Source organism: Carassius gibelio, chromosome B12 (assembly GCF_023724105.1).
Source record: "Carassius gibelio isolate Cgi1373 ecotype wild population from Czech Republic chromosome B12, carGib1.2-hapl.c, whole genome shotgun sequence".
Classification (NCBI taxonomy): Eukaryota; Metazoa; Chordata; class Actinopteri; order Cypriniformes; family Cyprinidae; genus Carassius; species Carassius gibelio.
The window spans coordinates 15,823,259-15,837,454 of NC_068407.1; the positions used below are offsets into that span (position 1 = coordinate 15,823,259).

Below are 14,196 nucleotides of genomic sequence, written 5' to 3' on the forward strand. Positions count from 1 at the left end.
GCTCTAGTCACTCTTTATTTTGTGAAAATTATTACACTATATTATCAGTCTACCTGCAAACCAAAGCTAAATAATTCACATAGATTAAAATATATTAAAAATCAGTGTTGAGTACTCGAGACTCGGACTCGGTCTTGGACTCGGTCTCGAGACCGTATTTTAATGGTCTCGGTCTTGTCATGGACTCGTGTGCATTTTGACTCGGTATTGACTCGGACTCGAACATATTAGGAATCGGACTTATGCCCGAGTCCACTCGAGTCCCAATCAAAATATTTCATGATTATTACTGTATGTTAATGTTTATTTAAATTGATGTATGATTGACACATCTAATGACTGGTGATTTTCTTTTGACGTGAGACGTTAGGCCAGCAACACACTGGATGCGTGGCGCAAGCGCCTCAGCTGCGTGGCGTGTCTGTTTTTAATTCTGCTCCCATGTTAACAGGTTAGATCTTGCAGACTGCCTGCGTGAGATGCGCGGAAAACCCGTGCATGCTAGAAATAGAACCAACGACGCGACACGCGTGCATGTTGGAATCGTTTCCAGGCAAAATATACTAGGAAAATATGTTTATATGTCATTTTGTACACAAATACATATTAATTCATGACATTTTGATATTTGAAAGTCTATAGGTTGACATAAATTCAGATATAAATGTAATTTTAAAAATAAATTAATAATGATCGATTTTCAAATATTGCACCTGTCAAACATACTCTATTTTGCTGTCAATACTGTTGACGGTGTCTTATCAGTAGGTGTGTAAAAAAATTAATTTGATATTGTTGTCATGAAGACAAGAGCCTGTTTTTTTGGCGGCCTCCCTCTATGTCACCTACAGCAGCAGCAGTGCGCCAAGCGCCGCATGCAGGCACGCTTCTGACAACAATGTCTGACAGAATGCATTGAATTTAAATGGCATTTGATACAGCTTTCTTCCCCTGGCACATACACACTTTTGGATGAAATTTTCCTGGACAGTCACTCGGCTCTTGTGTGTATGCCCTCCGTAACTAAAAAAAACTTCGACTAGTGTGTATTTTACCCTGCATTAAAACGCACCATCCAGGGAAATTAGCATTAGATTATCCGTTGCTGTTTATCACAGAAAGTGATAAAATGGTAACTGTTGTCAGTCCCCGCTTCCTCTGCACCAGTAGAGAGTGTTTTTAGTCGGGGTGGATTGATCATGAGACCACATCGTGGGTGGTTGGGTAGCTGGATGGTCTCCTCACTTATTTTTTTGAAAAGTAATTATGCCCATCTGTAATCTTCACAACATCTAAAGTGCACATAATCCAAGACATTGTAACTTAAGGATATTAGCAGTCATTAGTTAAGCTTCGAGGTTAAAAGTTATGTAAAAGCTGTTACAGTTGAACATTTACAGGTATAGTGGTACAGTAATGTTACTTGTACTAGAAGTGTTATGTAGAATTACAAGATAGAGTCGTACAGTAATATTATGTGTACTAGAAAGGTTATATGGATGTGTATAGTGGTACAACGATGTTATGTGAAAATGAGCACTTAATATTGACAAGTAACACTTCATAATACTAATAAAATTACCTTTACACCACATACTATGTGGCCCTTTTAACCTTTATTGTTTCCACCAAACATTTGACATACTCTTGAAGATTTCTTTAGGTCTCGTCTCAGACCCAATCTCTCTGGTCTCGGTCTTGACTCAGACTCGACCCTTTCTGAACTCGGTCTTGACTCGGACTCGACCCTTTCTGAACTCGGTCTTGACTCGGACTCGACCCTCTCTGGACTCGATCTGGACTCGGACTCGAATGAGCTGGTCTCGACTACAACACTGTTAAAAATCTATCTATCTATCTCTCTCTCTGTCTCTCTCATATATGTATATGACATATATATGTATATGTCTGTGTGTGTGTTCCTTAGTAGAAACAGTATTAATATAAAATTTTAACTTGCTGCAGGATGGTCATTTTAAAAAAGTATTTCATTTTTTCCAGTTTCAAAGCTTTTCTTGTCAACATTAGGGTTTGCGTTATGTTCTATTTATGAATTTTTTTTCAAAAGTTCAACATGGACGCAATGCAATAACCTCAACCTACATTTTAGCAAAACTCCAAAACACACCCATATAATTCACTGCAATTTCAAGCTGAAATGAACACTAGTGGCAGTAAAATAACAATATTTTTATTCATTTTCAAACAAATGATGATTCCAGTAACAGATAGTATTGATTTGTGTGTGTGTGTGTGTGTGTGTGTGAGAGAGAGAGAGAGAGAGAGAGAGAGAGAGAGAGAGTGGACCTAAACAGATACATTTTGCCATTTCTATTACATAACCAGTTCCATATGTATGACTTTTCCAAAGTGGTAAACTTGCTCAGTAGCTCACCTGGTACAGTGTTGCATTTGCGATGAACTCCGGTTTGATTCCTTTAAAAAGAGCTCAAATACTTGCAGAACCACACAAAAAAGGGCATGGTTGCTACAGAAAATATCTACTTTATGTTTACTTTTTGCAACTCTATATGTTTTAGTGGAAGTGGAAGTTTATTTTCAAACAGTAGATCATTAACCTTTTAGCGCCACTCATTTACAAGGAAAACTGAATACATATTTAAAGTAAGGGAAGTAAAGGAAAGGACGTGATATGTGGCCAAGTATGGCGACCCATTTAGGGTCACTCACTGGATGTTTCACTATGAAAAGTGTCACAGAATGTGCAAGAAAAACTAAATATATATCTTACAAAAAAATTTCACTATAGGCACTTCCTCTCAATGAGCCTGGAAAACTGAAAAGCTTTAATCTTATCGGCTAGAATTAAAGGGTTAGTTCACCCAAAAATAAAAATTCTGACATCAATCACCCTCATGTTGTTCCAAACCCCTAAGACCTTTGTTCATCTTCAGAACACAAATTAAGATATTTTTGATGAAATCCGAGAGCTCTCTGACCCTCCATAGACAGAAACACAACTGCATTGTTCCCAGATCCAGAAACATAGCAAGGATATCTGTAAAATTGTCGATGTGACATCAGTGGTTCAACTGTAATTTTACATTCTTATTTTTATTTTAAATTTTACATTAAATTCTCTACGAGAATACTTTTTGTGTGCAAAGAAAATAAAAATAACAACTTTATTCAACAAATCTTCTCCCCCAGCAGCAGCATCACATCATCAGCAGCATGAGCATGCTTCGTGGTACTCTTGATAATGGTTGTGGACTGTCCAGGGAGAGAGGAAATCAATAAAAATAAGGTCGGTATTTTTTTCTTTGCAAAAAAGTAGAGTTTTGTGGCATTAAATCTGTAAATCAAAAGTTTTGCAAAGATTTCTTATCAAGTGAACTAGGATTTTTTTTATTTACCTACCTCTAAACAATAAGCAAAAAACAATCTAACTCCTATTGGCTATTTATGTATGGCTATCAGACTGTTGTTTCCTGTTTAAAACTGTAGTTTTATGCTAGAATAGCTGTGAAGTGGACCACACTTTATGCTGATAGTCAAAAGTCTGGGTATGTGAGACTATTTGCTCCTACCCACCATCAACCACTAACAACTGCCTGGGGAACATAAATACACCACCAATCATTACTTATAGCCAGATTATAGAGCTGACAGGCCTGCTGAGATTATGTTAGGGCAAGCTCTCACAGGCTGATGGGATAATATTAGACTGAAAGAGAGAGCGAGAGACAGGGAGAGAGAGTCTAAGGCACAGCAGGGTAGATGGGTTTTAGGGCCTGGGTTTTCCTTGGCACGCTCAGCTCCATGTGTATCTGGTGAGGGTCTAAGCTCTGGAGATAGCGCTAGAAAACTGATACTGGCAGCAAAGGGAGGGAGTGGGGAATTCTGCTGATCACAATAAGGCCTCTTTTCTCTGAAAATGTTATCAGGTTCAATTAGGGAAAGGACAGGCTTGGCTTTCTTTTTATAGTAGAGTGCCTAGAGCTGTGTGACATGTAATTACATCGTAATGTAACCTGAGAGCTTGTCTGCAGTTTACGGTCTGCTAGTTAATTACAGTGTGTATGATGTTACCATAATGCTTGGGTGTTTTACTGCGCTGATATTGGTGATAATTTTTGTTGTATTTTGGTCCTGCAATGATGGAACCAACTAAACATGAATACAGTGGCTGTCGAATACTGATCAGATTCTTGATTACGGATCAAACTTGCCCTTGAGGTCAACACTTTGGCCAATCTTGAAGGCATCGTGGTGTTAATGTTCAAGTCAACATGAAGTAGGTCTTAACACCTTAACATGTCTTAACCAGTAACTTCACGAAACCTACACTATGGGGATGCTAGATTACTGGTCTTTATATTTTAAGCAATCAAATAATTATACAAATTTATCATAAAGTATGATATTGTAAAGTATCTGCAAATAATATTTTTATTTTGAGTGCACACACATTTAATTTACTCTTTACCTCATACTGTGCTGTAAACCTCATGTTAAAAATGATTCAGTTATGAATTACATGAATCATTGTTAAAGGGATCATGGCATGCGAAAACAAATTTCCCTTGATCTTTTGATACAGAAGAGGTCTTTGTATGCTTAGTACATCCTGTGAGTTTCATAACTTAAAATGTTCTCATCATCAAAAAAAAAAAAAAAAAGCATTTATGTAATAACCCTGAGAAGACGGCCCATTTTGGATCCGAGGGACAAGGTGACATCAGCTGGGAACAGTCGTTTCCCTAAAAAACTGCCTCCAGAGCAACACATTGACATAAGCCCTGCCTACTGCCGTTCAGCCGCTAACAGCTTGAGACTTCGCGTCGTGTCAAATGCGAACAGAGATTACAGTCAGTGCCGTTATCTTGTCTACATTGGACAAAGTATACAGATTGACGTTCATTACAGTCCAAACGCTTGAGTCTGTCGTCCATAAGACAAATGGAGTGAAAGAACTTTTGCTTTGATGTGTTTGGTTTAAACAACGTTTGGTCAAAACACTCACATTCAATAGTGAGGGGCGTTGATACTGTTCCGCAATGACATTAGCCAATCATAACAGTGGCCGATTACTGAGAAGCCTTAAAGGGCCCGCCCTTTAAAAACATGCTGTTTCAGAGAGAGGTGCAGAATGACGGTTGAAAATTTAATTTTTTCCACATATTTATTTTTTTGTGAAAAAAAAAAAAAAGCTTTATTAAAACTATAAGTAAAGCTCAAGCATCAAACATAATAAAATTATAAAAAAATCCATGTCATGACCCCTTTAATATTTTTTTATTCCAGAGGGCCAAAATCTTGATCTAAAATCACCCCATTTTAAGCATGTCAGTCACAAATTATTATTTTTTATCAAATTTGTATGTAAATGAATTGTTAATTTTGGGCACAAAGATAAATATTTTAATTATTAATTAATTAAGGTGGGTGTGTCAGCTGCGCACTTTCCAACACAGGTAACTGATCCAACACATAATTATGCAGGAAATATATAAAAAAAAATATTTAAAGAAAATTATTATTATTATTATTATTATTATTATTTTGTTAACGCATGCTGTTAACAAAATCATTGTTGAAACATTTGCAGTTAGTCCTCTGTACGAATAATTCTAACTGTACGAATTAAGGTATATGTGTAAATGTTACAAAGCATAAATCTTTATTCAGATTTCAGAATGAACAATTATTCATTTATAATACACGTTGAGGAACTCGTCTGATGTTCATCATGTTCATCTGAAGTTTGCTACTGTAATGAATATTAACTTGACTTTTTAATGAGCAAGAATTTCCAGACAATAAACAAATAACAAATTACATGTTTAGGAAGTTTGAGTTGTAATCATGTACAGGGAGATTTAAAAAACACTAAAATGCTTTGTAAGGTTATGTTTTCACTAAAAAACCTTTGACTTCCTATTAACTTATTAGAATGAAGGGGAATACTATTGAATACCAATATGGCGACACCGTGGCTTCACTTTTTATGACATCATAAGAAGCAATTCAGTTCTCTATTATAGATCAGTGAAGTACACCAGACTCAGACTTCACATATGGATACTTTCAAGATTAGATCATATTGCATGGGCTTATGCAAGACAGGACACAAATTCAAATGAAGTACACAATTTTGGGCAGAGTCAGAGTTTATATAGTATGCTCCACACATCCCTTTTCTTAGTGTATGATTAAGTAACAAACCAGTGATATAGTCCACATCTCCAGAGCTATATCTGAAAGTCAAAACTTATTACTAAATGTATTACTTTCCCTTTGCTTCTTCCCATTTCTATGCATTTTCTGCTCCACCCTATTATATAAGATTGTAATATTTTCCAGAGTCACTTTTCCTGTAGGTCCTATAAAATATCTGTGGGAAACACCTATAATGCAAAATCCATATGAGGAATTGTCATATGCACATTACATATGCACATGTCGTATGTACATTACAAATTACACCAACTCTGTTCGAAAACCTAGTGCCTACAGTGCCTACTAAGCATTTTAAGACATCATAGTTGTGCTCTCAGTACAAAGGGTGTTTCAAAATGTTGGCAGCTACTATTCTTATGCATCCTCCATGGTGAGGCAATCCCAGAATGCACTGCAATACGTCATGTAATGAAAGCTTTTTAAAGGTTTTCATTTAAGTTTTAGTTATAATCTGGTTTGAGTAGAAAAATAACCCAGCGTGTGTTTTTTGCGTGTAAGTTTTCTCCTACCAGACTGACCTAATTGTTGTTCTCTCTTTCTCTCTCTCAACATCTATCTATTCTTTATCTCTCTGTAATTTTCTCTCTCTTTCTTGCTCTCATGAGCACAGGGATTCGTCTCGTCTGACGCGTAGAGATTATCTAATACCATCAAAGGAAGCAGGAAGATAAAACGATAGTATATTAAAATAAGTGGAGTCAAGACTTAACCATTTCACTGTGTGTGTATGTTGAAGGTAAAGAACTTCGGTATTTCCCGAGTAACCCGCACAGAGCCATCCGTGCTTTCATCCACTCCAGGCATCATAAGGGCTTAACTTCCCAGTCCCTGCTCCTATTCCTGCCTTCCCCGTCTCTCCATCTTTTCCCACACTCACATGCTCTCTCAAGGCACTGGATGCTGCATCATGGCTTCAGGCAGTAAAATCACCATAGCATTACCAGCTTTTACCACACAATTTGAACACCCATCTTATAAAAATATCTGCACTGTAAAGAATAAGTGTAATTTTAACTGTAAAATTCTGTAAAAACGCTACGGAAAAAAACTGATAATAGGTTAACAGTAAGTTCCCGTACTATATAAAGGGAAAAACTGTAAAAGATCTAACAAAGCATTTAATGTAAATTTACAGTAAAATTCTGTTAATTATACAGCTTTTAGAAGTAAAAAAAAGAACAAATCAATGTATAATTTACAGTCTAAAACTGTAAACTGATATTCCCAGAATTCCCTGCGTGACACTCCACGTTTGAAAGTATTTTGTTTAAATAATCATGTTTTTAAATAGTTCTTGTTATCAGTTATGTACATTTGAGCTTTATGTTACATCTTCTGTTGCTTAATGAAAGTTTTTTGCATTATTTAAGTATCACGTGTGTTACCATGATGGTGTTTTGTGTTTCCATAAATGTGCACCTTCTATATGTTAATATATACTTCTGCCTGTGGTGAAGCTACTTGTGATGAGCTTTGATACTTCATGTGGCTTTCTCTTATACAGTACCATCTTTATTATTATGGTGGTTGTCAGTATTTTCAAGGTACAAAACAGATTTAATTTTGTGTGTTGTTGAATTTACTGGTTTATATTCACATTTTCTTGTTTGTAAATTACAGCTTTATATTGTAAAATTAACAGTTTTTGACGTAAATGTGTTTACAGTTTTCTGTATTTTTACAAAATTATTCTGGCAACCACAGCTGCCAAAAAGTTTTTGTAAAAACAACAAGAAATTTTTTACAGTGTGTGTATCCTACATTGTTTGCATGTTCGTCAAACCGACCACACTGTATTGTAGGATACAGTATTCCTTGAAATATATGCTCTGTTGTTTTGGCAAATAGTAGGTCATGCATTCCACTCATACAAAACATTTTCATATTGTATACAGTATGTATAGACGTAGAAGTTGCATGTCAGGTCACATATAGAAATTATTTGAAATGTTAGCAGGGTCTCTAGAAACTCCACAGAAAAAAAAGTGCATTGCATGTGCACAGTCTGGTTATAACCTACCATGTTTTCTAGCATCACTGCAGTAACAAGCTTTAGTGTAGTACCGTTCATATATCAGGGTCATTATAGAGATTTAAGGGTGCTTTCTCACTTGGTAGCTTGCCTGGTCCACACCCGAGTGCGATTGCTCCCCCTCCCCCCTGCCCCCACTGGACTGTGTTCATATTATGTTATTTGGGTCCAAACTGCGGTTCGTTTGCGTCATCAAGCCAGCAGCTGTTTACCCCGTTGAACCGTACCCCAGACCACCCTTTTTAAGCGGACTTGCAGGTGCACACCCCGAGTTCAGAAGACAGTGTTCACATTATCCAAACAAACTGAACTCTGGCATCAATCGAACCCGGGAGCGCACCAAAAGCGCTAGTGTGAAAGCACCATTAGAGTGTTGTTATTCAGATAACTACCTGTAAACATTGATAGTACTGTTACAGTTAAAGACAGCTCTCCGCAAACATACTCGACATACTGTAATATAACGCAACGATCAACAAGGTTGAAGAAAAAGAAAAGCTTGTTTGAACAATATGGCTGTGATATAATAACTCCATTGTTAAAGCTAAAATGAGGTAAAAATCAGACCCAAAAGGAAGCCATTATACTCTATACTCTACAATAACAGAAACACTATCATCTTACAGTCAGGCATACTGGATACACGTCTGATTTAATTAGCAAAACAATCTGGTCCATACACCACACAAAAACAGGGCAATTGAAATAATTAAATATCATTTGCCAGGAGATGTTGAGTCACTATCATGTTTTTAATGCCAGAATGCTTTTTCCATCCCTTCCTGACACTGGCCTTACTCATCGTTTAAAGAAGTGGACTAAGAACAACTGGGCTATGCTCATCAGGAGAAAGAAAGAGCTGATTGTGCGTCATGTTGGAACGTTAAACAACAAAACACAAACAGTGAAATATTATAGCCATTATTACAACGCAAGGGGATGTTTCCTTTTACCTGAGTGTTGTATTGAATATTGTTTGCATTGGTGTTGTGTATCAACACACACAATACGTAACAGCTGTTTAAGATTGATATCGTGGCCAAAACAACCAACACATACAAGAGTTATTTGAAACGAGGCAAAGTTTAACAGGTAAATATGATAGGTCTGAACTCACACACGCACTTGACAGCAGTGAACAGGACACTGTATGAGAAGAGTGTATTGTACTATGATGACCTTGATTTAATGACCTACGAGCTAACAGAGTTTGCATTAGTTATCTTCCATAAAACTGAATAACATTTTGATTTAAAGGGAAAATATTATAAGTAAAACATTAACAGTACAAAATTATATCTGGCTATGTAATTATATACAAAGCCTTTGCAACAACAAGCAATTTTCAGTCGTATGAAGACAAGTTCTCACCTTCATATTTCCAATTTGAATTTGTCTTATCAGTCAATAAATTATTGTGTTTATACTGTAGATATCTAAGCTGTTACAGTAACACTTTAGTTTGGGAAACACTAGTCACTTATTAGCATCTATATTACTAGAATATTGAATGTTCTATTCAATTCAAGTTTTAGTGCTTTTCACAATACCAATTGTTGCAAAGCAGCTTTACCGAAAATATTAATGTCGACATTTAGGAGTAGGTTATTATATAGAGGTGACTATAGCAGAAATTTACAGTAAGAATCTTGCAGCTTAAAAATTACACGTAATCATACAGATGGTGAACACTATTCACTGCAAAGATTATACGTTGCGATTAAACTTTGTGATTAAATGTTGGGTTTAAGCAAAATGTGGTCATTTTATATATTGTTGCAGGGTTAGCATCATCTGAGGTCTTCTGGGGGGCTGGGGTCGCCGTGATTTGACCAAGACATGTTCCTGGATCAACATCTTTTGATGATCCTGGATCAACATTATAGTCCAAAAATATAGACTTAACCAAATCCCTTCCCCTAAACCTAACCCTACCCATAATTTATTCCTAAAATCAGTGGGAAATGATAGCTGATTAACAAGGGTGTAGAAGCACCTAACCCTGACTGTAAGCATAAAACAGATAGTTTATGAAAAGTTATATCCCAATTCTGATTGGTTGATTGGAATGTTGTTCCAGGATCAACAAGGATGTTGATCCAGGAACATATTGTACTTGGTGAAATCACGCTCGCCAGGGGGCTGGCATCATCTCTTCTCAGGTGTTCGGTCATCTCAGATCTTCGTAAGGGTTGAATCCAGACTGAAATGTTTATTAGTACTATTGCTGTTTATAAACACATATTAATGCCTTATTCTGCAGCAACTACTTTACTTGCTATCAATAAGCAGCAAATTAGGAGTTTATTAAGGGAAAACTCGTAAGTTAATACTGAATATGTGCTCCCTAATCTAAAGTGTTACTGCTGTTACTGTCTCAGTAGCCTTTGTTATGGATCTATTTTTGCTAATGTTTTCTAAGCTACAAAGCAAATTATCCAGCTCAAAGAAGAATCAGATTTTTTGCTTAAAGGGGGGGTGAAATGCTCATTTTCACTCAATCTCCTGTTAATATTGAGTACCTATAGAGTAGTACTGCATCCTTCATATCGCCAAAAAGTCTTTAGTTTTATTATATTTATAAGAGAAAAATAGTCTGTGCCGATTTTTTTCGGAAAAACACGACCGACTGGAGGAGTGACGTGTGGGCGGAGCTAAAGAATCACGAGCGCGAATAGGCTTTTGCGCTCGTGTGGAAGCCGTGGATGTGGAAGCTGTGACATTACCGTGAGGGAAAAACCATAATCCAAAACAAACCATGGCTAACAGTCAGATTCAGCGTATATTTATGATCCAGAATCAGATCCCGAGGCTGAAACTGAACGAGAGCAGCAGCAGCAACGACTCGCTCCGAGCGGGGCTCGAACCCGAGTCTCTGGCATGGGAGGGGACACACTAGCAAGGAGGCAGAGATATTTGAAGCAGTTTTACTCACCGCATGCGGTTCCAACACACGATCGTGACCCTTTTTCCTTGGGATTGCATCATCCTTAAGAAATAAACGATACGCAAATCCGTCGTCATACTGGGCCTTGTGAACAAGCATCTTCGAAATGCAGGGAACAAACAAAAACACTTGCACAACTCCGTTGATGCTCTGTAAAAATAAACTCCATCCACTGGTCCCTTAATGCCGGTTTTTTTTTTTTTTTTGGTAATCTGTGCAGGTTGTCTTGCCCTGGCAACCAAAAACACACTTCTTTTGTGACTTTTCGCGACGCTCTTGCTCTGATCAGTGAATCGCTCTGATCAGTGAAATGTCTGTGCTGCTCAGCCTCACTATACGGGAGCGCGCGCTCTTCCGGCAGAAGTCCCCATATAAGGAAATTCCGCTCCATCTAACGTCACACAGAGCCATACTCGAAAAAAACTTTCCGAAACTTGTGACAAACCGGAAGGAGTATTTTGGGAACAAAAATACTCCTTCAAACGTACAACTTAATTTTTGAAACTTTGTCCATGTTTAGCATGGGAATCCAACTCTTTAACAGTGTAAAAAACTCAGTATGCATGAAATAGCATTTCACCCCCCTTTAAAACTTTGCCATGGTCATGGCTTCTATAGTAACAGCAACTTCTTGGATCTTCTGAATTTGGGGATTATAGTTCTTCACCAAGAATTCGCTAATTACACTTGTTGTTGTCAAGGATGTAACCAAATGTTTAGGAAGGCCAGATGTAAATGTTTAAGAATCAATAAATAAAAAACTCAACACAGTCTCATGGTAATTTGTAATGTGCATTAGTGGTTAGTTTGTATGAATGTTATGATCTCATTTGTGTGTTTTCATATGATCTGTTTATGCTTCACTGATGGTTAGGTTTAGAGGAGTGGTTAGGCGTGGAGCTCCATGCTTACATTTTTCCCCTAAAAATCCCATGTTTCCATACAAATCAAATCACATTGTACAAATTCAGACAGAATCACCACTTTGCAAAACCCTTATGTATTTTCTAATGAGATTGGAATGGAAAAACCTACACTGATCACCACTAATCTGAGTAATGAAGAGCATATGCCAAGGTACCATCAATCAATTAAACAAACAAATTAGTAAACGAAAAGTAAATTACAAAAACATGGTTATTATATATATATATATATATATATATATATATATATATATATATATATATATATATATATATATATATATGCGTTCATTTTGAAAATATCATTAATACATCTTAACCATTACCTACCATACATACACCACAGAATTTAAAAAGAAATAAAAACCGTTGAATCGTACACAAAATCAATAAATATAGCATATGTTTGCCAGAATTATCATTATCATGTTTCTAAACATTTGCGATATACCCTGACTGTCAAAAGCGACAATGTGTTTCTCTACTTCTGCATGCAGTGAAATGATGCGCTACTGACTGTTCACTTCAAAACTAAGACAGTACAACAGCTAGGCTAACAGTATATTAAAGTAAACTAATTAAATAATCTCAAAGTTATGACAAAAAATAACTGTCAAAACCTACATTGCTGCCTACCACCTAGACTGCATTTATGAGCGGTATATGTCCCAGAATGCTGTCTATGTAAAGTATGTAGTTCAACCGTCTTTGAGACCCTGCCATTCAGCACTATCGGGACTTTTCGTGCAAAACAACTGACAAAGTTAATATCGCAGTGTCACGCTGCATATTTAATCGCTAAATAAAACATCTGTGGCATGTGTTGTCTTCAGCAGTGGTTTGGTAAATGTGAGAGTAAATGAAGGTCTTGAATAAATACCTGAACCTGTTGACTCCGCCCCCGCTGCCGCTCACCGCCTCAACTCCTTCCGCGCAGTTTCATCAGCGCGATGCTGCAGTAAAGTTCCCTGTCCGCTCAAGAAAACAGCAATAAGCGCGTCATTAAGAGCCTTCAAATGTGTTTTAGTAAAAGTTGATTAGGAAGCCCGTATGAGGCAGCAGCCATGGGAGAGTCATGTGTGCTGTGGGTCTTTATGTGTGTGTGTGAAACCCAATGCGAGTGAATGAACCCGCCCCGTTTCCTCAAAGTCCCGTTAACTCTCTCATCTCCATCTTTGATAGTCTCTGTCACTGCCTTTGCTTCCGATATATCAACATAGCATAACTTTCAATAATTACATTAATAGACAATATTATATGATATATGAATGAGGGCACATCAGTGTGCATTAAATGTTTGTTAACTTCATGAATAGTCTATTCATGTTTTTATGTTCATTAGGTCAGCCTATATAGGCTATGTGCATTGATGATAATTAAATAAGTATTATTTTTTATAATTATAATTATTATAATTTTATCTTTGAAAAATTGACATTAAAATAATAATAAAAAATGTAAAGACTGAGGAACTGTGGCTATAGCAGAGCTTGATGTAGTGAGTCCTGCATGTAGACAGTAGCCTGCTTATATATGTATATATATATTGACACTGATGCTGATCGACATTGATAAATATTTGAAATTCTTGCTGTATGTTGCAATATAATTTCTGTTTATAATATGGAAAATGTATTTTATTACCATCTTGTATAGCCATAAATTTTGTCTCAACTAAAAATTGCTTGAAAGCAGTATTTCTCTTTTTGCAGTTGCGTTTGGTAAATCGTTTGGTGCTGAAATTACACATGAAATCAAAGCTGACTCCATTTGCTTTTTACATGCGTAGATGTTCCTGGATTTATTGTGCAAGATTAATCTATTATACATATTTTATAAAAAGATGTCGGCAGTTCACAGAGTAGAGCATGGCTCTAGCAATGGCAAGGTGATAATTCACAGTGAATGCAATTGATCAAATTATATACCTTGAATGCAATTTAAGGATCCATTTACACGACAACGGTTTCAGGCAAAAACTGGAAACTTTTTATGTGTTTTACACGACAACGGCATTTTGGGGACTGAAAACACATATTTTTGAGCAAGTTTTTGAAAATGCCACCATTATTGTTTCTATATAAACA

At 36.6% G+C, this 14,196-nt stretch overlaps 1 protein-coding gene across 1 annotated transcript in view; it reads right to left on the reverse strand.

The window, feature by feature from the left end:
- LOC127968896 (retinoic acid receptor alpha-A) overlaps positions 1-13,210 on the reverse strand; it is a 141,522-nt gene extending 128,312 nt beyond the window's left edge. The window contains exon 1 of the mRNA XM_052570298.1: positions 12,990-13,210. The gene's annotated coding sequence lies outside the window, so the exon portion shown is untranslated. The remainder of the gene's footprint in view (positions 1-12,989) is intronic.
- Between the last annotated feature and the right edge of the window lie 986 nt (positions 13,211-14,196).